At 37.6% G+C, this 26,949-nt stretch overlaps 1 protein-coding gene across 1 annotated transcript in view; it reads right to left on the bottom strand.

The window, feature by feature from the left end:
• LOC113240400 (CUB domain-containing protein 2) overlaps positions 1 to 26,949 on the bottom strand; it is a 275,798-nt gene that overhangs the window by 210,120 nt on the left and 38,729 nt on the right. The gene's annotated exons all lie outside the window — the stretch shown is intronic.

Genomic DNA, 26,949 nt, shown 5'->3' with positions numbered 1-26,949 from the left:
TACGCCATAGCCTACTTACTCACTTCTTTTACCCTTTTATTGTTGCGAAATACGTTATGAAGACGTACACCATAACCCAGAGTTCAAAAACAAATTTATATAAAGTAACACCACGAACGTGAACCATAAAAACGAATATAAAATCTATCACATCGAACAGGGTATCATTTTTCAGTATACAAAATTATGTCATTGGATCTATGTAGCTATTTTAGTCTCAGGATATTTGTTGTCAAAATCGTTTTCCAGATGTCCCCGAAAATTAAATCGGTTGTTCTGCATATTTCCGAGATGTTTAAGAAATTGTAAAGGAACAGCTAAATATGCTTTTCGCACAATAAAAGTCTTTTGTTTTCATACACTGTACCTGAATTAAAATAATGACGAAAATGTTTGCATTACTTTAAAAAAAACAGAAAGTGTAATATTTATGGAGCGTGCAACTCTTTGCCTACGTCGGCAAAAAAGGGCGAAAATTCATTACTGTCCGTTGCTCTAAACTTTTAAATATATCTACTAACAAAGAGCAATGTAAACAGACTAAAAAACTGTCATATAGCCAACTGCTAACTAGCATCAGTGCCCGTAATTGCGAGAATTAAAATAAATATTGTATATGGTATGCCCTTAGAGCATGGCCTTATTACGGTGCACCATTTTTTTTTCACCTTACTCGCTCGGAAAAGCTTTCTTTCTCATTAGAAATCTGCACGTAAAATGTTTTTGAAATTCGAACTTGACCTTGGACTGTGCACGTAACTTTTTCTTTCGATAAAAAAAACCTTTTTGACACTTTCAACTACGCGATTTGTCGTACATTATTTATGTAACTAATATAAATCCATTGGTATATTTTATTCTTATTATTGTTGACATTAAAATCACAACGATAACTAAATTTGTTTATTAAAACTGATTTGTTATATTTCAACTGTTTTTCTTTTATTTACCAATTTCCTCGCTGTAGTGAGGTTAAAAGTTGTGTATTTTGCTCGGCAGCAAAGCATAAGTACCTATACATTAAACTTGTGCCTGCTCGGTCTTTAAAGTGAGCCATCTGATCTAGGTCAATCGGTCAACTGAACTATTTCGTTCTGTCTTCTAGTTCTTTTAGTCTGTCGTCTTGCTCTTGCTCGAACATTGAACGAACGCTCCAAATTAGTACTTTTATTCAAATTAACTACTTTGAACTTCTACGACACTTTCGAGTTCTTAGGTTTTCGTGACTGGAAAATGAAACTATTTTTCGGATTTAAATCACACTACAGTACACTTTGCTAAATATTTAAAATATTTTTTTATAGAATCGGTAGGTACTATTAGATTAACCTGACAAAAACAGCCGTTGAGTGTTACATTTTAAAGACTTAAACGGACTGGCAACGTTTAGTCGTGTATCTCACTCGAACGTGTACTAAAAGCAGTGAAAGACCGTTAATTGTCCCGTTCGCTCTATTCTTACTGAACTAAGAAACATACATATGTAAACTATTAAGACAGCCTTGAATCTCAGGCTCCGTAACGCAAACAGTTCTTATTTCCTACTGTTAGAGTATCGTGACATTCATTTATTATATTTTGTTATAAAACTTACTTTGCTTCATTAAGAATTAGTTTTATCATATTTTATATTTACAGATTTTATAAGAAATAAAAAAAGGCTGTCAACGGAACGCTGACGGGCGGACGCCATTGCGAAAAACATATTTGACGAGAAAGGACGTGGATTTGTTTTGTTCGGATTTATAGTGATAAGATATTATAATACACTGTAAAACAGGCACTAAAATCTAATGTGAAAACCTCATATTGCTGAATTAGAAAGAACTGTGAACTATTAAGATGGCGCAAGATAAACCAGTTCGTTACGGTCAGTGTTGGGAATTCATTCCCAACAGTTCATAGTTTATGAACTACTCAAGCCTAATACAGATACTGCTGTAACATATTATTATGTAAATCTGCGAATACATTTTGTCAATACTCGCAATCTGAACTTATAATTGGACGCAAAACTTCCACTAAAATTCCGAACTATCTCATAGGCGTGCATCATAACGAACGATTTTGGAATTTACCCACTAGAAACATGCAGACACTGTTTAATCGAGAAAATGTAGATTAATTTATATGACAATCATCTTTAAGGTATAAAATTATATACCTCTATAATTAGTAGCATCTTTCTAAGACACGTATTAATTTCATGCATGCTATTTATGAAACAACGCTTAAGTTCAAATTAAAAGTAATTTATTCATATCAGACAACATAGTCCTTAATAATAATAATACATCGAATTTCATCATATTACTACGACAGGTATTAATTATATTTGAAGTAACATAAATTAAATTTGAAACAATGTAGAAATAAATTCAATTCAAGTAATTAATATTAAAAATTAAATTAGAATTAAATAAATTCATGGTACGTAATAGTGGCATCTTTTGTTTAAATGTACCATACTACAGTGGTTTACGTAAGAACAGACCTGCCAGCTAATGGTCAAGATGCTATGGGCGCTGGCTCGCACCCTGCGCACCAAGGAAGTGCGCCCCTTGCTTATTTTTGCGTGAATACAATCTACCCGCGTTTCTGCGAACATCCCTCCAGCCCTACAGTACCTGGACAGCCCCATCAGCACCCTGAACGAGATATTGAACGGTACACGTAGAGCGCCGTAATGCCTTTGTGTGCGATCCGCCCACAAGGAGGTTATATAAAAAGAAGCTTAAATAAAAAAAAACGTGTGTTACAAAACAGTATGCCCCAAGTTAAGTTCCCCTTTTTTTGTGGGGATCACAGACATATATAAGGCTGTGATGGGGATTAAAAACCAGTTTATGTAGCTACGTGTGTGACCTGGCTACCGCACATTTATTACCGTATTGTCATTCAAATTTAATAGCAGCAGAGCTCCTTGTGAAAGTGTACATCCAAGGAAGTACTTACCACCTTACCAATAAAATTTAGAAAGTAAGGCGACGTTATGTCTCAGGGTGACGAACGCATTGACAGTTCACCTAAGATCTATGCGGTTTAAAGCTCTAAGTGGCACTGCAACTGTTGTGAGCAGGTGTCGCTTACCAGCAGGTCCACGACTTGTTCATCCTGTCACATGGTATTAGAAAAATAAAAATATTGAACACGTTTCCTGTTTATAAGTAGTTGGTAAAAATTTGATAATAGTGAAAATCAATAATAGAACGTCTATGGTGCATTGCGATCAAGTCTAAATAAAATATTAAAACAGAATGAAATAGGAGATCTGCTGGCGACAGCAGTCTTCGACCCTGATAAATCGGTGTACAATCAAGAGTGAACTGCGTTCAGCCCCGACGAGGACACGCCAACTCACTTGGTGACAGTGAAAAATTGAATCACTGTAGTTGAAGTTCCAGCGAAGCGAATTGTCCTGTTACGTTAACAAACATAAACAAATAGAAATAGATTTGTCACAGATGGCGCTAAGGCAACAAAAAGTTAAAAACCAAAAAGGAAGATCTGCAACAAGCACGAAGAAAAATTCGTAACGTCCGCTAGTTCGTTCCGTGGCTTAGTTGGCATAGCGTCTGGCGCGGTTTGCTGGAAGACGTTGGTTCGAATCCAGACGAATTTTTTCTTAGTGTTCGATGATTATGATTAATTTCACAAAATTAATTGAATGTCATGGTGATGAAACATCGTGTCATTCAATAAACTTAAAAAGTACAAATTTATAGGAATTTACGTTTTTTTTATATAAGATGAACAATCCCACGAGATATACAACGCTCACTTAAAAGATAATAGACACAGTAGCGTTAGAGCCTTTTTTTATAATATAAAGTGATGAGACGAACAAGTCGTGCGCCTGATGGTAAGCTGCATGCCTGTCCATAACAGTTGCAGAGCCGCTCTAAATCGCAAAAATCCGAAGGGCAATGCCACTGCGCCCGTCACCCTGAGACGTAAGATAACAAGTCCCATATGCCTGTAATTTCACCAGCACCCTTAATGTTCAATACCGGAATGCAGAATAGTATGCTCCTTGTAAAAGGTACCTACTCATAAGTATGAGTAGGTATGAGCAGGTATGAGGGAAAGTACAAGTGTACTTTCCCTAATTTGAAATCTGACAATTAGTGTGATGTTAGGCTAATTATTATTAACATTAATACTGAATCGTGAACTTCCTTTTTAATTATATTATTTTTTTATTTATTTTTTTATTTATCTTTATGTTCATGGAAGAAAGTCGTTTAGCTATTAATCTGTCATTAAAGCACACCTCGTTTAGTCGGATTTTATATTTCTTTTTTTATGGTTTGATAGTCCTTTATGCGCCCGTATATATGCCGCCTAAAAGCTTCCGCGCACTGCGTTGGATTCGTATCCAGGGATCAACTCTCGACCTCCGTCCGACATCCGTCCGAAACAATTACTGTCAAATAAGTAATATTCGACAAAATTAAAAGACAAGTATCAAGTATGAAGCTTCATTCGCATCACGCGTCTTTTCATTTGGTCAAGTATTGTTTATTTGGCAGTAATTGTTTCGGACGGATGTCGGACGGAGATCGAGAGTAGACCCCCCGTTCCGAATCCGAGAATACACAGATCTAGAAAACGCGGACCGAGTTCGGATGTCGCTTGTGCACTTAGACATTACTACTTACTATTTGTCCTTTGAATCTCATTCAACTTTTGGCATTGTTAATACATACGAAGACGCAGAAGAAATAAAAAAGTTTGGGTACACCTTCTCCTGTTGAACTGATTTTTCTGAGAAACATTTTATAATAATTGGATGAATTTAAACAAGTTAGCAAAAAACTTATTTATAGTTATTGATGAATGGGCGTGTCCTCTTTTGACTGTGTTATATATATATATATACATATATATATAAAGAGACATCAGTAGTTGCTGTTTCCCTTCATTCCTCCGCGCAACCATCACCGCCGTGTTCTGTCGACTCGGATCAACCCAAATAATACCGCTGTTACTTCGGTCCGCGAAAATAACGATCCGAATTCAAGGTATTAGGAACGACGGAATTCGTGTTCAATGCGCAATCTCTCATATAAATAGTACGGCTGCTACGGACCGTCATTTCTCGGATTCGGAATTGATATGGATCGGGCCCAGCGCGAAAACGCTTTTAAAACGAAAAGTTTAAACGATTTCATGCAAAAACTTTTGTATGAAAACAAGACAAGCATTACAACATCGAAAGAAAAAACAGCACATTCACACATTTGAAATTTTGTGAGTATAAGCGACGAATCGTGGTTCAGTGAACCGTGATCACGGCGAAGTGGCAAACCGCGTCCTCATTTACACATTTTCCTCGTTCCGCCTCGACGTAAAAAACCTCGATTGCCTTCTGATTGCCAAGTGATGTCTCTTTTCTACACTTGTGAATTGGCGCCGTTATGAAGATTGATATGTTTCCAAGCTGCCATCATAACAATTGTGTTGGGTTTGGTGAAATTTATCGATACCCCAAACGCAAAATAAAATTCCTTTTTTTTTTCATTTAAATATCAAACATTTATTTATACCGTCACGCCTGTCCCCCACTGAGGAAGGTGGAGCTCTTAGCTTACCTCTTTAGCCTTCACTCGCGTCAGTAATAATAATAACTTTATTTAATTTCAATAATCATGGTACAATAATAAGATTAATATGAGCCCTCTGGTAAGTAAAATATACCTGTGTCAGAGGACTCCAAAATCAGACTCTTCATACATGCTCTATCATATATACATATATTTATTTTTTATGATACTAAATAACTTCGATCTATAATTCTGCAGCTAGAAAATGGATGTAAACAAAACAGTCAAAGCAAATAGTCGTGAATCTCTGAACACTGGTTAGTGGAATTCTTTGTAGGCCTTAAAGAAGAAATGAAGACGAATTTTCACAGGGGACCTTTTTTATAATACTAAGTGAGTAAGCCTGTTTACAACGGTTGCAATGCCACTCAGAGTTTTAAATCGAAAAGACCTGAAGGGCACTGCCACTGAGCCCGTCACCCTGAGCGTAAGTTGACAAGTCCCATGTGATAATTTCACCACCACGCTTACCCTTCAAAACGGAACGCAGTAACGTTCACTTTACTGCTTGGCGGCAGAAATAGTGGTGGTGGATGATCTCTTTCACAAGGAGCTCTACTAAATTTCTATTTACTAAGTCAAATCGTTATTCATAACCATGTTCACATAACTTGTAGAAATAAATAAGGTTATTTTAATATTATTTCTTTCTTTCACGTACATTATTACCTATTTTAGATTTCTATATTTTGGGTAGTTTAGCCAGCATATGACTAACTGGGTGGTGTAACAATGTATAGGCCGTTTCTTCAACAACCGACTTCATTGGGTGAGATAGAAATCAAATGCGCACTTGTTTTATTCATGAAAAAAATCTTGACTCTTTTTATCCTGGCGTTTTTAAGGACGTCTCAAATGTTATCAAAATACATACGCTGAGCTTTACCTCTCCCACGTTTTCATACAAGTGCGTAAATTATGATTCTAAGAATTGAATTTACAAAACAAACAAGGCATGGTAAACCTCAAACAAGCGAACTCCTTTTATGAGTACCTATGTACTCATGATACAACAACAACAACATGTTCTGAAATAGCGAAGGCCCGACCGAATAAACATTTATTATAATAAAATATCAACTTTATAGGAAAAATAAACACGGTAAAAACTTCAATAACTTCAAGTGCAGAGGCACCTGAAGTGATGATGTCGATCAGGACACTTGTATGTTTCGACTTACCTTACGTCATCGAGTATATAACCAGAAATAGAGACGAAATGTCATTTAATTTGTTTCAAAACTATTCTGCCATATCATTACTGTGACAACTGCGCTTCGATTGGCTAGCCCGAGTTCGAAACAATTGACGTTTCACTTCAAATCGACCAGTTAACTTGAGCTTTGTTATAATGGACGAAAATTGCAAAATTGCATTTTTGATATTTAATTACCGATGAAATGTGATTCCGTTTGTTTTGTAATTAGATGTTTTGCAGTTTTTCCCACACCACCGAATAGAACAGCACGGCATTGTTAGAGATATTATCTTTATTACAATAAATACAGAATATTTTTTGGAATATACGAAGACGTACAGGTCATTAGTTGGCCTGTCTATGTTTCAATGCAATGGGAGTTGATATTTATAAGAGATGTATCGCTAATGTGTTACCAGGAATATATGGCCCTTATTTCGTCTCTATTTCTGGTTAGATACTCGATGCTCCAAAATAAATATTTATTGGTCAGTCAACCAAGATCAAGGGACCTATAAAGGGCCAGAAACATTGCTTGGTTTGAAAAAACAAATATACACGCGTAAGATCCGAAAAAAACAGTTCATAGCGGTAGCTGTAAAGCTCCTTCTGAATGAGTTCGTCCAGGGAAGTACTGACACCATACCTATTTCTGCCGCCAAGCAGTAACGTCAGCATTACCAAGTTCCGATTTTGAAAAGCAAGGGTGCTGATGAAATTACAGGCACATGGGACTTGTCGACTTATGTCTCAAGGTGACGGGCGCTGTTACGGACACCGAGCCATACACTCCGCGCCCCGCGCCCCAACCGAGACCGCGTCGCCGTTCCCCGCACCCCGCACACAGCGTCGTACGGAGACGCCGCCCCCTGCGCCCCGCGCACCGCGTCGACCGCCACCTCGCCGACATCTCTACTAGATGAGAGAGTTAATTTAGTACTTAAGTAGGAACATGTTGAGCAATAAAGGTGGTGATAGTGGTTAGTAGTCAGTGTTTCATTTACGATCCTGATCCCGAGAAGAGCAAGAACCCCATCGATCCAGATCAAGAACCTGAACAAATACAGTCCACCGAAAGTTAACGATCCTGCGAGAACTAAAACACCTACAGGCGCTGTGGCAGTGACCGTCAGAAGTTTGCGATTTGAAGCACTAAATGGCAGTGTCTTTTACCACCAAGCGCACTCATCCTAGGATAATCATCTGTCGTATCATAAAAGAACCCTTACCTGGGCTTAGAGCTGGGCAAGCAACTGCGGCGTTATTAAAACTAACTGTCAAAATTAACCATGAAAATATAAATACCGAAATGGGCACACAGATCACAAATTTAAGATATCCCAAGCACATAAATAAAGAAATAAATAAATAAGCATTGAAATAAAATTTATTGTTCTACTTGGCTTCGGCCTTAACAATTATTCTCAGTGAGGAGTTTTACTACAAAAGAAGATGGCTTTTTCCTCAGAAAATACACAAAAGATTTAGCTGTATCGGTAGTTCCTTTGCCTCCCCTTAGGGCAAAATAAATAAAAAATGTTTCGTGCGTGTCGTTTGATTGTTTTCGTGCGCCTGGTGGTTGCCTGTTGTGTCGCTTACCACCAGGCGCATGAGTATTTGTCCCGTTTCTTGGTATCATCTATTATAACGTTTTTATTTACAAAAACGAACTCAAAAGTTGTGGAATTATATCTATTTGCCAAGTTTAATTTAAATCGGCTACCGGGAAGAGCACGAAACCGGAGTCACCCCTAGTTTTCCACACTTAGAGGTGGAATATTTCCTTAAAATTTATGGGACCAATACCGAAGTATTCTCTTTCTAACAAAAAATAATGATCAAACTAAGATAATAAGAACTAAGAAACTAAGATAATAAATAAGAAAAAAAAATGAAACGCGTACTTACATAAAAAAAGTACAGTCGAATTAAGACCATATTAAGACCAGCTCCTTTTTTGAAATCGATTAAAAAAGTTTCATTTAAAATGTTTTTTTATAATACTAAGTGATGGGACGAACAAGCCGTGCGCCTGATGGTAAGCGACACGCCTGTCCATAACAGTTGCAGTGCCACTCCGAGCTTTAAATCACAAAGATCTGAGGTGCACTGTTTTTGCGCCCATCACACTGAGACAAGTTGAAAAGTCCCTGTAATTTTTGCCCTTCAAAACCGGAACGCAAAAATGCCGACATTAAAGCTTGGCGGCAGAAATAGGTAAGGTGGCGGTACTTCTCTGGACGAACCTTTCACAAGGAGCTCTAATGCTACTAAGTATATTATTATCGTTTGTACCATTGACTTACAAATAAATGGACGACGGGTCTAATACAAAAACCACGAAAAAAATGTCCCAAGTCAACCTATTCGAAATTTAAATTGTAATGTCATCGCAGTATCGCGCTGTCAGTCGAACAAATGAAGACTAAAGCGGAGTTTGGCGCTCTGTATACGATTTTAGCGCCTTACAAGTGCGGACACTTTTAGCGCGGACCCGACGTCCATATAATTGTAAGTCAATGGTTTGTACAAAGAATATTGACATTCTTATACGTTTCATATGATTTAAGGGTATAAATAAAATTACAATGATCTTGGTGATGACCTCGGTGGTTCAGCGGTTAGCATTTTGGACGCTAAATAAGTTTTCTAGATAGTTGTTTTCATGCTTTAGTACTTGTAGGACAAAGAATTTTCTAGTTTATGACCAAGTAATTGATGGGATTGTCTGGTGGCATATTATTATGATTAACGCAAAAAAGACCTCTCTGCCACTTTCCCGTTATATCGTAAAAAATAATGTTGCTTCGAAATGTATAAAATAGGACCTGAAAATGAAGGTAATTCGAAGAGGCAGACGACGCACCCTCGTTCCATAGACGTTGAAAAATTAATGCGAATTTAATAAAGCGGGCAATTCTCTACCCCGGTCGTCGTCGCCGCCCTACCCCTGGACCTGTTGTAAGTTCCTCCTGTCACTAAATGTTGAGAGACTTAACTTTTCGAAGGTAATTTCTAAACCAAACTGCTTCGGTTCTGGTGCTTTCTCGTAACAGAAAATGTGTAAAGTTCTCTACCATAACTTTAGTGATTTTATAAAGTAATATATAATAATATAAATTCATAATAGTTTTATTGATAGCTAAGTACAGTCAAAAGCACACCAATGTTTGACCCTTTGTACTTTGGATGAATTGAAACCTAAAGTGCAGATTACATTTTGTTGAATATCATGATATTTTTGCTTTTTTTAACCGACTTCAAAAAAAGGAGGTCGTCAATTCGACTGTATTTATTTATGTATCTATGTTACGTGAAAACTCCGATATTTGTGAACCGAACAAGTCGTGCACCTGGTTATAAGCGACACGTCTGTCCATTGCAGTTGCAGTGCCACTCAGACCTTTCAATGGCGAAGACTTGAGGGACACTATCACTGCACCCGTCACCTTGAGACATAAGTTGAGAAGTCCCATGTGCCTGTAATTTCACCAGCACCCTTAAACTTACACACCCGGAACGCAGTAATGCTCCTAGTACTGCTTGGCGGCAGAAATAGATAAAGTGGATATACTTCCCTGGACGAATTCGTTCGCAAGAAACTCTACTGCTGTTACTTACTTTCGCATTTATAATTTTGTTTGTATTAAATGAATTTACTTTTATACTCCTACCTAGACCTGGAATAAAGATGGGGTCAACAATGGAACTAGCTAGGTCAGAAGATGCCTATTATTTGTGCTCGGAAATACAGTCGCAGGCAAGGAATTCCGTTTCGTAGTACATATTACAAAGGATGAGAAGAAGTGCTTTGAAAAAATGAAAAGTTAGTTAAAATACCTAATTCATCCCTCGCGTAAACGTGACATCACAAAAAAAAATTAAATTGCCCTTTTTCATTTTTATTTAATCACTTGCAATGCTATAGAAATTATACAACCACTCTAAAAAAATCCCATAAATTTCTTGTAAACGTGCATGTCGTTACCCAAGCTATAAAAATTCAACGTATAAAAAGTATTGCAATATATGTATATAACGACACACTCGTTGTGGTACGTGTACGTGAAACCCGTAAAGATATGACGCCCTGCGGAACACTCGAGTTTGATGACTTTTTGAAGATCGCTCGGTATATAGTAAATGTTTACAATGTTATGTTCCTAACCATAAACATGGTGCAGGCAAAGAAATTCGTAATTAATGTGTTTGATATGGTAAAGTTTACTCTATGGCCCTAATTAACAGTTAATTAAGAAGACGATTAAAATGTACTTGAACAAAAGACACATACACTCAGCCGATGAACCTCAGACATGGAAATAGACTTGCGCTACCTAGCTCGAAATTAAATATGCACAGCTCAGGACCATTTGTAATGGCAATTAAAATTTTCAATAAACTCCCCAATACAATTTCATCCAAATCGCAGACTAATTTATTTAATAAACAGCTTAGAGCACATTTGATAAAGAAATGTTATTATAGTTTAAAAGAGTTTTTTGAAGAATAATTAATTAATATAATACCTTTTCAATTACTATTTTAATTACTAGTTTTTACATTTTGTTAGTTATATAAGTTGTCTTAGAAAAAATTGTTAACTTCTTATTATGTTTCATTTATGTTTTATTTTAATTTTCTTATTATACTTTTAATTGCGGCGCCCTAACAGGGTCATGTTGACACTATATATAAATTTTAAGACCTATGTAACACATGGAAGCAATAAATACTTTACTTTACTTTACTTTATCATTTATAAAATTATTGTAAATTTTTATTACAAAAAATTCGATCTCAAAACTTAGGTCTGCTTTCGCGTTATTCGTTACCGTGGTCTCCTCAACGAACGAACCGTATTCATCCCCTAATTTGCCACCCTTAAAGGTGGAATATCTTTTTCAAATTTAAATGGAACCATTAATAAGGTACACCCTTTCCAATAAAAAAGAATCATCGAAATCATTTGAGAAATGTCGGATGAATCGCGTACCATACACATGCAAAAAAAGTCGAATTTAAAACCTCCATTTTTAAAATCGTTTATAAAGCCTCATAATGTCTTACTCATTCTTCTCAATCTGCCTTATGAATGAGTAGTAATATTTAATAAATTTGACGATTCAAGTGTAATTCACTTACAGTAAGATTTTTTGTTTAAACGTTTTGAATTTTAATTTAACAAAAAATATGTACAATTAAAAGCATATAGAGCTTGACACTTAGGGCTCTGGATTTAGTAATACAAATACAGAATGGATAATTCTCCCTCTGAAATTTCATGTTTATAGACTATGATAATAATATTATGATTCTCTTGCTTTGTTACGTAGCTCTAATGGCGTAGGCGCGTAACTGTTAGCGGTGACGTGCCAGACAGCGTAGCTCGCGGCTACGATCCTATTTCTTAGTGAGATTTGTTTATATTTTGCTCCCCCGCGAGTTATATTTCTTTCTAAGGACAATAAATTGTTTCAGCTATGTGTAAACACGTACATTTAAATAGTGTATGAATGAATTACTATGAAAGCCATGCACACTGCAAAAGTTTATTCACAATGAAACTTTCTTAGTTTTAGAATTAATATTCAATTTGGAATAAAAATTATTCGTCTCATTATCTATTTCTTACAATTAGTAAGTGCCTCGACACGCAATTTTCCATTATGAACCATGGCCCCAAATCAACCTTACCATTAAAATAAATGAGAAGCAAAAATAACACAACAATTAAAACATTAGAAATAGTGTGGTCATGTTTCCGACATCAATTAACTGAACAATGGACTCCCGCGCTCCGTTCCCTTCAGCCCCCTTGTGGTCTGCTCGCTGTTCGCTGTCCGCGCTCCACTGCGCCACAATAGGCGATAATTAAAACGTTCTTTAGCCTCGACATCACATACGGCGTGAGATTTATCGCATGTCATTGCCATGCACAGACGTTTTGCACAAATAAATGTTAACTTTACAAAGAAATAGTACATTATGTACTAAGGACGGTAAATAAAACAATATTAAAACAGACACTGACCTGCGGCACGCATTACGCCATCACGTGCCGGTAATCCAGAGGCTAAAGCGTTGCCATAGCTTCATTAATAAAGTATACCCTCTGTACGGGGAAACTAAGCAGGCTCGAACAAGTCTTTGGAAGGGATACCCCTACCTCACGGCGTCACTCATCTCGCTGTCAGAACACCACCCACCTGGGCATGATCTACCTTGGCAAACTTGGAAGTTCCTTAATAGGCTGCGGACCCAAGTCGGCCGAAGCAAGGAATGCATGCACGGGTGGGGTTACACCTCAGAGAGCGCATGTCCGTGTGGTGTCTCTCCCCAGACAATGGCACATCTTTTGTGCTGCCCTGCGTATCCCTACACCTGCACACGCGAGGACCTGTACAACGCCACTGATAATGCTATCTCAGACGCTAATTACTGGTCCTCACAAATACAAACGTCAGAGTCGACACACCAAGAAGAAGAAGAAGGACGGTAGGTCTTTTATTACTAACGAGGGTCTATTAGAAACCCGAAGCCAAAGACTTTAATAGCTCGAGTTTTGTAGTTTTTTTATACTCCGTGATACATACATTGTTTGTCATCACGTTTACGAGGAAATAAATACGATATAATTATGGTTTACAACACAACAAAGAAGTTTATGTAGTGTGCCTTCTCACCGCAGCCGATACCTTTACAGCTACTCTAGCTTACTCTAGCTACTAGCGGCGACGAATGCCGAAAGCCGTACAAAGCTGAAAGCAATAAGTACAAAGATCTATAGCAAAACCACATAGGAGAATTTCGACGGCTCGGTAACTGGACCCGTAGTTCAGTTGGTAAAGAACAATGCTACGGTGCAGCATGGCGGTGGGTTCAAGTCCCACCGGGTCGACGAAATTTTTCTCTGTGTTCGATCTTTGTATGCATAATTATAACAAAACTAGGGGAGTAATTTGATAAAAAATTAATTAATTTTATGATTGAAATTACAATCAATATTATAATTAATAAAGCGATATCTCTCGTCAACCTCTGGTAGCTGTAAAGGTGCCTGGCTGAGTGAAGAAATAACTTTCATAGATTTCTCACAGATGGCGCTACGACAAAAATTCGTTAAAAACCAAAAACAAGGATCTGTTCTGTGATCGCAGTTACAATTTTTATAGAACTTAAGTTTTCTTGTTATTTTATGTATTATATAAAAGAAACATAATACTATAACGAAATTAAATATTGATTTCAAATACAGTTAATACAGTCCATTTAAGAAACCACAGTCTCAGCAGAATTTCTTATGAAAAAATTGTATCCAATTTGAGAATCTACAATGCGGCCACGGCTTTGGCGAGCCGGCAACGACGCTGCAGAAAATTATAGGACAACCGACCTAATTGGAAAGAATATAATTGTGAACCGGAACCGTAGTAAAAAACGAACAGTAGTAAATCTTCAACTTTGTACTTTAACAATGTATCCCCTGCTGCAAACGAAACTGCCATAAAAAGTCCGCCTTAACACGTAGCAGATGAATTTACTTGTCTTCATGGAGTTCAGGAACAGCCTCCGGAACACATGAATGATATAATAATATTATTGATATAAAGATTAAATAACGCAAAGAAAATTCCTTCGATCCGGGTGGAACCGAACCAGTATATTTTGCCGCACCGTGGCCACCGCTCTTACCAACTCAGTTACTGATCGAGTCAGCAGATCTCCAGAATTGTATTGGGTTTAAACGACTTTTTTTTGTCTAGTGGACTATTTTCACAATAATCTAAGTACAGAGTACTAAAAAACTGACCTCAAATGTTTGTGGAATTGCATCTATTTGCCAAGTTTTATTGAAATCGGTTACTGGAAAGTCCGCGAAACCGGATTCATTCCCTAGTTTGCCACACTTGTAGTTGGAATATTTAAATGCGACCACTGCTGAGGTACTCTTTTTCCAACAAAAAAAGAATCATCAAAAAGTGGGCTGGGATTCCACCTCTATGTTGTGGATATTACCAGGATTCGAACGAAGCGTCTCGCTTCCAGATTTATAGGGCGAGCGGCTAAAGAGTGGAATTCCCTGCCTGCGGACGTATTCCCCGAACGCTGTAACTTGGACCTTTACAAGGCGAGAGTGAAGAGACATTATCACCTATGTGTGGATGCTACATTGTCGACCAACATCATATCAGGTGAGATGGACGTCAAATGTGCACTTATTTTTGAATGAATAAAAAAAACAAAACAAAATGTCAATAAATAAGTACATAACAAATTTAAAAAATGTCACATGCGCCCTTTCACCTAACGACGGCAGAATAATAGAGCACATCTTTCAGAAAGAGTTCATGGCCTGAGATGACTTTGTAAAAGCAAGTTTTACCAACCAGGCTATGAATACTTAGAAAATATAATACCGTTCTCTTGTTACTTAAGGCACAAGGAAGAAAGAAGCGACCCCGAGAAGTGGGTCGTGTAACGACCCGTGTCGGCTTATCGAGTTATACTGACCAATCACGATTTGCGATAGCCGTTAAATGAAGTTACTCGGTTGGGAACGAAAGATATCATGGGTTTTTGTAGGCCTCATGGCTTGATACGTTAATGTGTGTTCCCGGTTCGAATCCGTCGTCATCCCATTTATACATTACATGGCTGAGCACGGGTTTAGGCAATATTCCACCACTCTGGCCCTACTCATGGTAAATTTCAAATCTTTTTTTTTTATAACATTATGTGACGGGGCGAACAAGTCGTGCGCCTAAACTACACGCCTGTCCATAACAGTTGCAGTGCCACCAGCTTTATATCGCAATGATCTGAGGGCCACTGCCACTGCGCCAGTCACACTGAGGCATAAGTTAACAAGTCCCATGTGCCTATAATTTCACCAGCACTCCTACCCTTCAAAATCGCAACGGACGAACTTTTTGCAAGGAGCTCTACTGGTAGGAAAACCAAATTTCGCACATAAATTCCGAGAAACTCAAAGATGCAAGCCTGGATTCGAACCCACGGCCTCTGCATGAGATGCGGTAGGGCACTATTATATATACACGAACTATTAGACTACGCTTCCAAAATAACTCTTATGCTAAGTGTGAATTTGTTTTTAATCATATATCAGTTACGTACGGCTCTTAGATCATTTATTCTACTCAGTTGACGATTTTATGAATTAAATAGACTAATAGATTGATGCATATTTTAGTACTACTAGCTTCTTGTGAGAGTTCGTCCTGGGAAGTACTGCCACATTACCTATTTCTGCCCCCAAACAGTAATGTCCGCATTACTGTGTCCCTATTTCGAAGGGAAAAGGTGCTGGTGAAATCACAGTCACATGGGCCTTGTCAACTTATGTCTGAGGGTGTCGGGCGCAGTGGCAGTGCCCCTCAGATCTTTGCGGTTTAAAGCTCTAAGTGGCCCTGCAACTGTTATGGACAGGCGTGAAGCTTACCATCAGGCGCACGGCTTATTCGTCCCGGTACTTGATATTATAAAAAAATATATATTATTTTAAATGTATTGTTTAATTCAAATTCCAATTCCCAATTCCAGTATAACAATTTGGAAATTCGTAGTCTCTTTGGCAATTGTTATCCTAAGGCAACCCTGTATTACATGATTCAATAAAACATATAGTCTTCTATAGTATACTCTCTCTCAGAATTCTAGTGATCTCAAAGATTTTAAAATACCTTGAATTGTTTAAGATATCAAGTAACGGGATAGACAAGTCGTGTGTCTAGTGGTAAGCAACACGCCTGTCCATAACAGTTGCAGTGCCACTCAAAGCTTTAAATAGCAATGACCTAAAGGACATTGCTACCGTGCCCGTCACCCTGAGACATAAGTTGTCAATGTGCCTGTAGTTTCACTAACACTCTTACCCCTTCAAAACCGGATCGCAGTAATGCTCACATTGCTGTCTGACAGTAGGAATAGGTAAGGTGCCAGTACGTATCAGGACAAACTTTTCACAAGAAGCTCTACTACTATAACATACACAAATGTACATTATGTGTCTCAGTCGATTGTAATATAAAAAAAAATAGAAACCCAGTGGCGACTGTTACGAAATAAATAATTAGTAAGCAGGTAGTCCGTCTTTTCTTTCCGTGAGATTGTAAATCAAACCTTCGGACATAAGTCCGACCAGAAGTAAGCAGATAAGGTACCATCTGCTAAAACATTTCTCGTAAGACATCGCCGCGAGTCCGGCGTATGAATTTTATAGCGATACACCCCCTCCCGCGCACCACCACCCCACTCATCGCCTCAATTATTCAACCCTGACTGATGTGACCAGATGCAACGCTTTTAGGCAGACAGTCTTGTTTTAGGAATAAAATTCACCGCTTTTAAAGTCACGGATAATGGTAAGGTCGATTTTTGCTGTTTTTGCTTGCACCAGGTCCTGTACCTATTCTCGTTCTCCATCCGACTTAAAAGACGCATGATGCAAATGAAGCTTCATACTTCACATGTCTTTTCATTTGGTCAATATTACTTATTTGACAGCATTGACTTACAAATAAATGGACGACGGGTCTAATACAAAAACCACGAAAAAAATGTCCCAAGTCAACCTATTTAGACGTAGTGACTTGTAAAGGAATATGAAAAAGCTAAAACGTTGAATTTAAATTGTAATGTCATCGCAGTACCGTCTAATTTTGCTTGCTACGCTGTCAGAAGAAACAAACGAAGACTAAAGCGTGAATGACGCTCTGTATACGATTTTAACGCCCTATAAGTTCGGACACTTTTTAGCGCGGACCCGACGTCCATATAATTATACAAATCGTCCATGTAAGTCAATGTTTGACAGTAATTGTTTCGGATCGATGTCGGACGAGGAACAACCTGTACCTGTTCAACCAGTCACAGTTGAAAGAATTCTCGTTCCTAGTTGACATCATAAAAAGGACTTCAATTAATATATATAAGATCAAGCCTATCTCGCACTGGCACTAGTTGAAGACAAGCGCTGAGCACCTTTTCGGTTATATATATATTTATTATTTTCTTTTTGTTTTATTAACAGATTTTTGTGTATCGTTGTTATGTTGTAATATTATTTGTGAATTGCCGAATAAATGTTTCTTTTTTTTCACTGGGTTAGGCGAACTCTATTTTACCTTCACTCGCTACGTTTCTGGCATATCTCTTTTATCGCCACCACTCGCATGTGTTTTATAATACACTCCCGTTTATTTCCGGTTCTTTTGGCCTCGTCTTTTTTAAGGATATCCTCAATGTGATTGAGATAAGCCGCTGCGCCGAATTCGATCCTTCCCTACATTTCCTTCCACAATCGCTCCAAAAATCTATGTCACTGTTCCCCTAACATCCGCCCTTTCGCTATGACCAAACTATCGAAGCATTCTCTTTTCTCTCTCAGTCACTGAATCATTTTAATCCACAATGCGGGAGCATGCATGCATGAGTTAGCAATAGTTATTACGGCAATCTTTCTGAAAAGGCAAACAGTAAAAGAAGTATAAAGATTTGTATACAAAAAATACAATAATTTTAATGCGGACCTTTATGCAAGAGTCAGTAACTGCTATTTGTCCATAATGAATTAGTTCTATGCTATCTGCTATGCTATTTTGCAATAACTGTAAACTGTTGTCAGCTATCCTGCTATTCCGCTATTTTGTACTTTTGCATACAACATGGCAATGGTAGCGATTAAATATTATGTAGTGTGCCAGATGGTTACATTTCTTAAACTTTTCGTAAGTTTTGATCTTGTCGCATAATATAAACGCACACACTCAACATAGCCCCGCACTAGGGAAACCCTGAGTCGCGGGTGTCATGGACACACACACATAGACAACCACAAATTACACCCAAACTCACGAGAGAAATAAATGTAAGCCATACAAACATTTCTCCTGGCCCGGGAATCGAACCTGGGACCTCTGCGTGGCAGTCCGGCATGGTAACCGTTCGGCCACGGAGGCAGTTGAAATGTAAGTATTTTTTGTTTTTAACGCAATTTTCGTTACTTTTGAGGATATTCAACTACGTTTGTTTGTTTGTTATTGTAAATCTTCAATAATTTGTAGTTAATTAAATAAAAAACAAACTTGTAAAATGTAACTTTTGCAGACAAAAATTTAAGTTTTTATGTAATGAAATGTAATTTTCGACTCAAGGACCCTGGGAACATCACGGCAACACTGATTGTGTAACATCTTTTAGTGGTTCAATCGTGGATAATGGCGTTAACGCAATGAAAACAAATCTACTACTTTATAAAATTAATACATTTGCTTCAAAACATTGTTATAAAACTAGCATTATAACAATGCTAGTTTTGTTGTTAATTATAACCATTAACCAATAAACCAAAACAAAATGTTTTTAAATTGATTGATATTAACTGCCTGTCGATATCAAACATTAATTTCGACATCATTCCAATTGCACAAAGCACGAAATCGTAATTTTAAATGTTTGACTTATAATAATAAGACAATAGATAACAATAAAATGTAAAATGAGAAAGAGAACTTGATGTTGTGCGCTGAAAGATTATATATATTATAATATTTGCAAATCATAGCATCGTCTAATCATTAGAATAACGCCATCTCTCTTTCACATCCATTGTATACTCGCTAGTTCGCGTGATGCAGTCGCAGCAGCAGAATAGTAGTATAACAACAGCAGTTTAGATAGTTGTTCGATAATGGGTTATACATTACGTAAGAATAATGTATTACATTATCGGCTATTGTAATAATCACCACCTCTAATCACTATATCGTACTTACTTCAACCCTAGATCTAGTTTCCAACTCTACCTCGCTGACTCTCACCGAGGAATCTCCAACTTATCCCTCGCCAAGGAAATGAACAAGTTTCCTCGTGAAAGTCGTTTAAAGTTATTTATTTTCTGTTAACTTTTGGATGACGAACAATGTACCAAGTTGAACACGAGACTTTGTTATACAGGCTAGTGACGATATTTATGATAATAGACTTTAGCAAAACTTCCATATTTCACCGTCATCGCTCTAGTGTAGCACAAACGTAGATTCTGGTAGTTCGAAGTATTTTTTCTTCGTGTTCGACGTTTGTATTAATAATTATAAAAAAACAAGTGCAGTTCCACAAATACAAATGAATATCTAGGTAGAAAACATCATAATATTCATTGCAATCAATACTTCATATTTCAGTTACTATACAGAAACATTGTCGAATCTTTTTGTTACATCCTGGCTGTAACACATGTAAATTGGACAATCGGCGCCTAACGTGGGACCATGTATAATTGTATCTTTGTTTGTTCTCAACCACAGATCAAATTAAACTGAATTCAATTGAAGTAAGTACACAGTCGATAACATTTCTCTATAATCCGGAATGAAAATGCATTATTGACATAATGCATATTCATAGATTTAAATTATAACGAATTAATTTTAATCCATCAAAATACGCTACCTAACAAAAAGAAGAAAAAAATTAAATACGAAAAATAAATAACGAAAGATCATTGACTGGATCGAGTTATTATGTTTTCGCGATTGCTATTCATCGGAAATGAAAGTAATTTGCTAGATCTAAATCGAGTATACATATCTTTTCAACGTTTCGACCTATTCACAAATTCCATGGTCGCGGCTGACTTTGACGGGGATTATCATTCAAAGTTATTGATTGCTAAATACTGCTTTTTTAAACCAAGTGATGGGACGAACAAATGGTACACGCCTGTCGAAATCGAAAAGGTTTTAGTGCAGCTGCCACTGCACCCGTCACCCTGAGACATAAGTTGATAATCCCATGTACTTGTATTTTCACCAGCATCCCTACCCTTCAAAACTGACAGGCTCACATCATTGCTTGGCGGCAAAAATAGATAAAGTGGCTATTGACGAGTGGACTGTATGTAAATATGTGCATTGCGATGGAGACACCTTAACAAATTAAAATTAATTTAATTTGATATGGTTACAAATATAATATAAAAACGCAGCAAAGACAATTACCAAAATTTTGCAAAACAAAGACAACCTCTCTCTCTCTCATCTGCGCGTTGTCCCGGTTGCGTCCTCAGCAGTGTTGCTGCGGAGCCCGGGGTCCGCTTTCCTGCTTTTTCTCCTCCACTTTGCGCGGTCTTCGGCATCCTTAGTGGTGAGACCATTGGCACGCATATCACCCTTAGCGACGTCAAGCCAGCACTTCTTGGGTCTGCCACTTCTACCGGGGCCCGGCGGAGGTGGCATAGCCAGACATTTGTTTCCCACGTAGCATGCCGGTTAGCGTAAGATGTGGCCGTACCAACGTAGGCGGCTTTCTTGCAGTTTATCTGCAATGTCACGGACGTGAAGGCTGCCGCGGATGCGGGAGTTTCTGACACGGTCTTTCCGTGAAACTCCACACATCCAGCGCAGCATCTTCATTTCCGTGACACGCAGCTCCTGCTTATGGCGCTCAAGTACGGGCCACGTTTCACTGCCATATAAAAGGACAGGCCTAATGATGGATTTATAGACCTGTCCTTTCAGCTTAACCGGCATCTTGGGGTCACAAATGACACCAGTCACCTCACGCCACTTTGCCCAAGCGGCTGCGATTCGGGCTATAACTCGGGCAAACAAAGACAACCGAAAAGTACTTTATATCTAAAAGGAATGTAACATGTAAAATAAGAACTATAACTACGAAAGAGGCTGCGTCACAGCTGGTCGCCACCAGTAGCAGTACTTCCCTAAACGAACTCTTTCACAAGGAGCTCATAGAAGTCCTGTGTTCGCAAAACCAACATCAAAAACGTGCCACAATACGTTACGTTAGTGTGAACGTAATAAACATGATACTAATATCCCAAAATTCAATCAGCAATCACAACACTCAGCTGCTCATAAATACGCGCCGTGCGTCCGAGGCAATCACGGAAATATCACTCCAGAAGAAGCGAACTATTCGCTAGACCCGGAAATCAAATAAGTTCCCGTCGTCACACAACTCAAATATAAAGGACTCTCAGGAAAACCATTACGAGGTGGCTTGAGAGACCAGTTCATTTCATATAGATCAATGTGACTTATAATATCTGTCCTTTACATACTGAATAAGCATTTTTGTTAAATCACGTCAACAAACGCTGTTTTGTGCTGCAATTTGTTGATGCTTCCGTGACGCAATGTTTTGGTTTTTAACCGACTTCAAAACAAGGACGCGGTTATATTCGGCTGTATGTATGTTTTAACAAGTATATTTTCCGATTTCTCCGTCAATTGTAGACCGATTTTGAAAATTCTTTTTTGTTTGATAGGGTACACTCTCGTGGTGGTCCTAATGTCATCAAGTGAGCATCTGATTAGGGGATCCCATGGAAATCGACGAAAATCGTCAAATTTTATAGGCATGACAGTGTTTTCGTCTCAATTGTCCACCAATGGTGAAAATTATTTTTCTGATTGAAAGGATCTCGAGGTGGTCCCTAAGTCGACATGCTGTTCCGGGTTCGTTTCGGTTATCACAAATTAAAAAAATATTTTCCACAACAAAAAGTCGACGTTCTGTCACCATGGCAACCAAAACGAAAGCATAAAATGTACAAAGGAGTCCGTAATAGTTCCACCAAGAAGTCAGAATCTGATGAGGGGATCCCATGGAAATCGAAAAAAGCCAACAAGCAAACTTTTGAGATCGGTTTTTTCAATCAAAAAGTTACAGTTATGGTATATCGCTTTGAGAGTTTTCATTATAATACCTCCTATGGTAGCCTGTGAGGAAATTATATTTAATCGAATTTCCTGTATCCTGATTTTGTAACAATCCACAAACGTCTTAAAACGTCTTAAATAAGAAAGCGTTTTGTTGTGACTTGCATTTTAAATAAATAAATAAATGTTTTTCTTAAGAGCATTCTAAGGAATAGAGTGCACTTGGTATTTTGAAAACTGTTTCTCGGCAATGGTTTTCCCCACAGTCTAGTAATCCATCATATCAATAAATTATTAAAAATCACAGAAGTTAAACTGTAATAGCCTAATAGTTTGACTTACCACCTCTCAAGCAGAGGCCGTAGGTTCACATCCGGACTCGCATCTCTTTTCAGAATTTATTTGAGAAATTTATATTTAAAATTTTCATAGTCATTTAGGAAATGAAACTGTTTTTCCGAATTGAAATCGCGTATATTTGTTGTTTTCAAACAAACCGACATTTCGGGCCATTTGCAGGTTCCATGGTCACGGTTGACTGAGGTGGTACAGTCATCAACCAGTTAGGTCTAATATTAATGCAAACTACCCTATTTTTTCACTATAGTTACAAAAGTTTTTAACTGCCGGACTGCTACGCAGAGGTCTCAGATTCGATTCCCGGGCCGGGAAAAATATAGTATGGCCTACATTTATTTATCTCGTGAATTTGGGTGTGAATTTGGGTGTAATTTGTGGTTGTCTATGTGTGTGTCCATGGCACCCGCGACACAGAGTTTCCCTAGTGCGGGGCTACGTTGAGTGTATGCGTTAGTTATTAATGAAATACCTTATTTTTAATTTTACAAAGAAGCATTCCAATTTTCGCTATATTGTTTTACAAATTATTTTATTGTAACAATATGAATTTTTATTAAATTAAATTTATTATTAATTAATAATGAAAATTAGGATAAAGCAAAACATATTAATTAGTACTGCAGTCTTATGTTTGTTTGGGACTTTTCATCAGAGGAAATACTGGATCCCAAACGGTGGGTCCTTGTTGAAATTAGAATGTTTTTTAATTTCAATGGCCTCTCGCAGCTTCCTGGGTAGATAACGGGCTTCTTTTGCAAGGACCTGGGGTTTGCCAAACATCATTGAATGTGTAGGTTTATCCATGACATGCTCGCTGACTGCAGACTTAAATCCGGAAAAATAGTTTCATTTCCTATGTGTAACAATCGCGAAAACCTAAGAACTCGATTTCATAGTCATTGATTTTCTTTTGCTTTTCGATAAAGGAAACCATCGTGATGAAACCTACATGTTAAAGAAGGTTCACAACTCTCGGAAAACATGTGAAGACTCCAACCCACATTGGGCCAGCGTGATGGACTATGGCCTAAACCTTCGCCGTATAAATGAGTTGATATTGAAGTACGTCAAGGTCAAGTGGTATAAAAAAACATTTTCGCTTTGTGGCTTCACAATCCTTTGAAAGGCATCAAATTCGATCATCAAAAACAAAGGTACATCGTAGAACAAGTAGGAATAAAAGCACCTGGAACTTCCACATATGAAAATATAAATCAATTCCAATAATGAAGGCTCGAGTTATAGAACTTAAATTGAAAAGCCATAGAGATTGGCATGTTAGAAAATTGATTAAACTTCAGGCTACATTTGCATACGAGATTCCATTGTGAGCGTGATAAGGAGGCGTTCAAACGATGCGAGAAATGTCATGTGTACAGGATCGAGTTTGATTAACGTTTCTAACATAATTTAAATATATTACAACATGTTATCAGAACTCTGGAAGCTGATTTGAATAAAGTTTGTACGTAACTTAAGTCTTTAATACTTTTTAATCTAAGAGCGGTTACACATCAGATAATTATGATTTTAGAGCGTAACGTTCGTGAAACGCTTGCTTGATTGCAGTGAGCATAAATGGGCCGTGTTCTGCATAAATGTGTTAACCCACAGAAAATCGTAAAATGAGTTATGAATGCAGTGTTATACCTTGTAATATAAAGTTTAATATTCTTTTCAGTAATATATGTAAAAGAAATCTTAGTTAAAGAAATCTTAAATCAAAAAATTGTTTTCACAAATTCTGGTTCGTCTCATAGGCAAATTTCGCAAAAATGTGTTATGTGTGGTTAAACCATAAATGCGAATTACAAGACATGTTTTTCAACGTGGTTTGACACATAAAGTAATAATTTTGTTGATATATCGAATTTTGCATAAACAATTTTCATTTAATTACTAATCATAAATTTGTTAACTTAAAAAAATAATAATCTGATCGTAATGCTTCATTACAAATCTTTTGATATATAATTGTCCTGTAAACTTCATTAATTAAATGTGCAATGACAAATAGTTGCCAAAAATATCTAATGCTCAATATCTCGAAACTGTCATTTTGTGGGTTAACTCATTTATGCAGAACTGGGCCCAAATTGCATATCGATACAATCGCCTATAAATCCAAAGTGTAGCGATGCAATCGCGCGTTTGTATCGATGCTGTCGCGCATTTGCATCGATGCAATTGCCTATAATTCGCAACTGTAGCGATGCAATCGCGCGTTTGTATCGATGCTGTCGCGCATTTGCATCGATGCAATTGCCTATAATTCGCAACTGTAGAGATGCAATCGGGCGTTTCACTCTAAAATCATCATCATCATCATCATATCAGCCAGAAGACGTCCACTGCGGAACATAGGATTTCCAGACTAGTCGATCGCACGCGGCGTGCAACCATAGGTTACCTGCCGCCCTTACCAGGTCATCCGTCCACCTAGTAGGGGGCCGTCCCACTGAACGCCTTCCGGTTCGTGGTCTCCATTCGAGAACCTATCTGCCACAACGGCCGTCAGTTCTACGAGCTATGTGCGCTGCCCACTGCCACTTCAACTTGCTAATCCTTTAATAATCTAAAATATATTTACAATGACATGATTTTTGTTCAGCTGCATGGCAGCATGCGTGTTCAAACAATATTTCCGTTACCTTGTTGTAATAATGTCATGTATAGTAGCCCTATCTTTCGGATGTGTAAAATATACAATGATATTTATAAAGATGTAGATATGTTCTCTTAATCATAAAACATTTATGAATAGCTATACACTAATATTAAATTGTGCATCTGTGTAGTTCTATTACTTTCAAGAATTGAAGTTATAAATATATAGTCAATGGCAGTAGAGCTCCTTGTGAAAGAGTTCGTCCAGGATAGTACCTTGCCTATTTCTGCCGCCAAGCATTATGTCTCAGGCTGACTGGTGCAGTGACAGTGCCCTCATAAACAGGCGTGTAGGTTTTCATCACGCGCACGACTTGTTCGTCCCGCCACTGTATATAATATAAACAAAAGTATTTTTCTTTATCTCATTTTAAAGTAGGAAGTTAAGCCTTTTTAATGTATAAGGAATGTAAATTTACTTACATTTATCTTATGTATCTATCCGTTACAGTTTAGTTATTAGTTTGTTCTCTGTAGCTGTACTAAATAAATAAATGATAAGTAAAATATTTACATTGAACTTCAACTTCTTGGGAATGATATTTTTACGAAATAAAACTTTATGGCTTAGAATACAATTCTTTCTTTCCGCAGAGAACGAAATTGAAACCGATGGTCCTCTTTCCCTCATTAAAATAAATGTCATGTTCCGCTGTTATTAAAAAGAAATGATAAATTACCATTCAACCAGGCGAAAAAGAGCGCTCCGTGCTCTCCGGGCTCCCCTTTCGTGAATCCCATAAGTTTACTTATTCAGCGAACTTTCTATCACAGTTGTTTAATTAAAGGTGAGGCCCAAGAATTTCATTATACCGAGTGGGTGGGAAAAGCGACCTCAAATTTTCCGCCCTTTGTAAAGTACCTTTATCGTTGGTGGAGTCGAATTACAGTCAATTTTTTAACCATTTATTAGACGTTACATCTGTCAATGTGACACGGAAAGTTTAGACACTTTCGGCAGGCTTATTAGTAATTTTCATTATAAGAAATCTCTCAGACGATTGACATGTAAGACACACCTGAGTCTTGAGAAGTTGTTTACGAAAAATACAAACAAACAGCGTATTAGGCAAGTTATCAAAATTTATTACAATAAAAAGTAGAGAAAAAAAGCATGTCAAATTTGTAAACAAAATAATTTCTTTTATAGAATAGAAAAGAGGAGTTTTAAAATGGCCACTGTTTACACGATGTAACGATGTCCCGCGGAAAAAATGTCAGAATATTAAATTATTGAAGAAAAATTACAATCTGATGTAGCAGTATGGCCAATTAGACGCCAAAGCCTGTCCCGGGGAACGAAATATTATACATAAAAAAGAAAAACTGAAGACGCGCGCGCGCGCGCGCGCGCACACACACACACTCACGCACACGCACACGCACACGCACACGCACACGCACACGCACACGC

This window comes from Hyposmocoma kahamanoa, unplaced genomic scaffold (assembly GCF_003589595.1).
Source record: "Hyposmocoma kahamanoa isolate Upper Pololo Valley unplaced genomic scaffold, ASM358959v1 138, whole genome shotgun sequence".
NCBI lineage: Eukaryota > Metazoa > Arthropoda > Insecta > Lepidoptera > Cosmopterigidae > Hyposmocoma > Hyposmocoma kahamanoa.
Note: the sequence above shows the minus strand (reverse complement) of the source record. Positions and strands in the feature narration are given on the sequence as shown.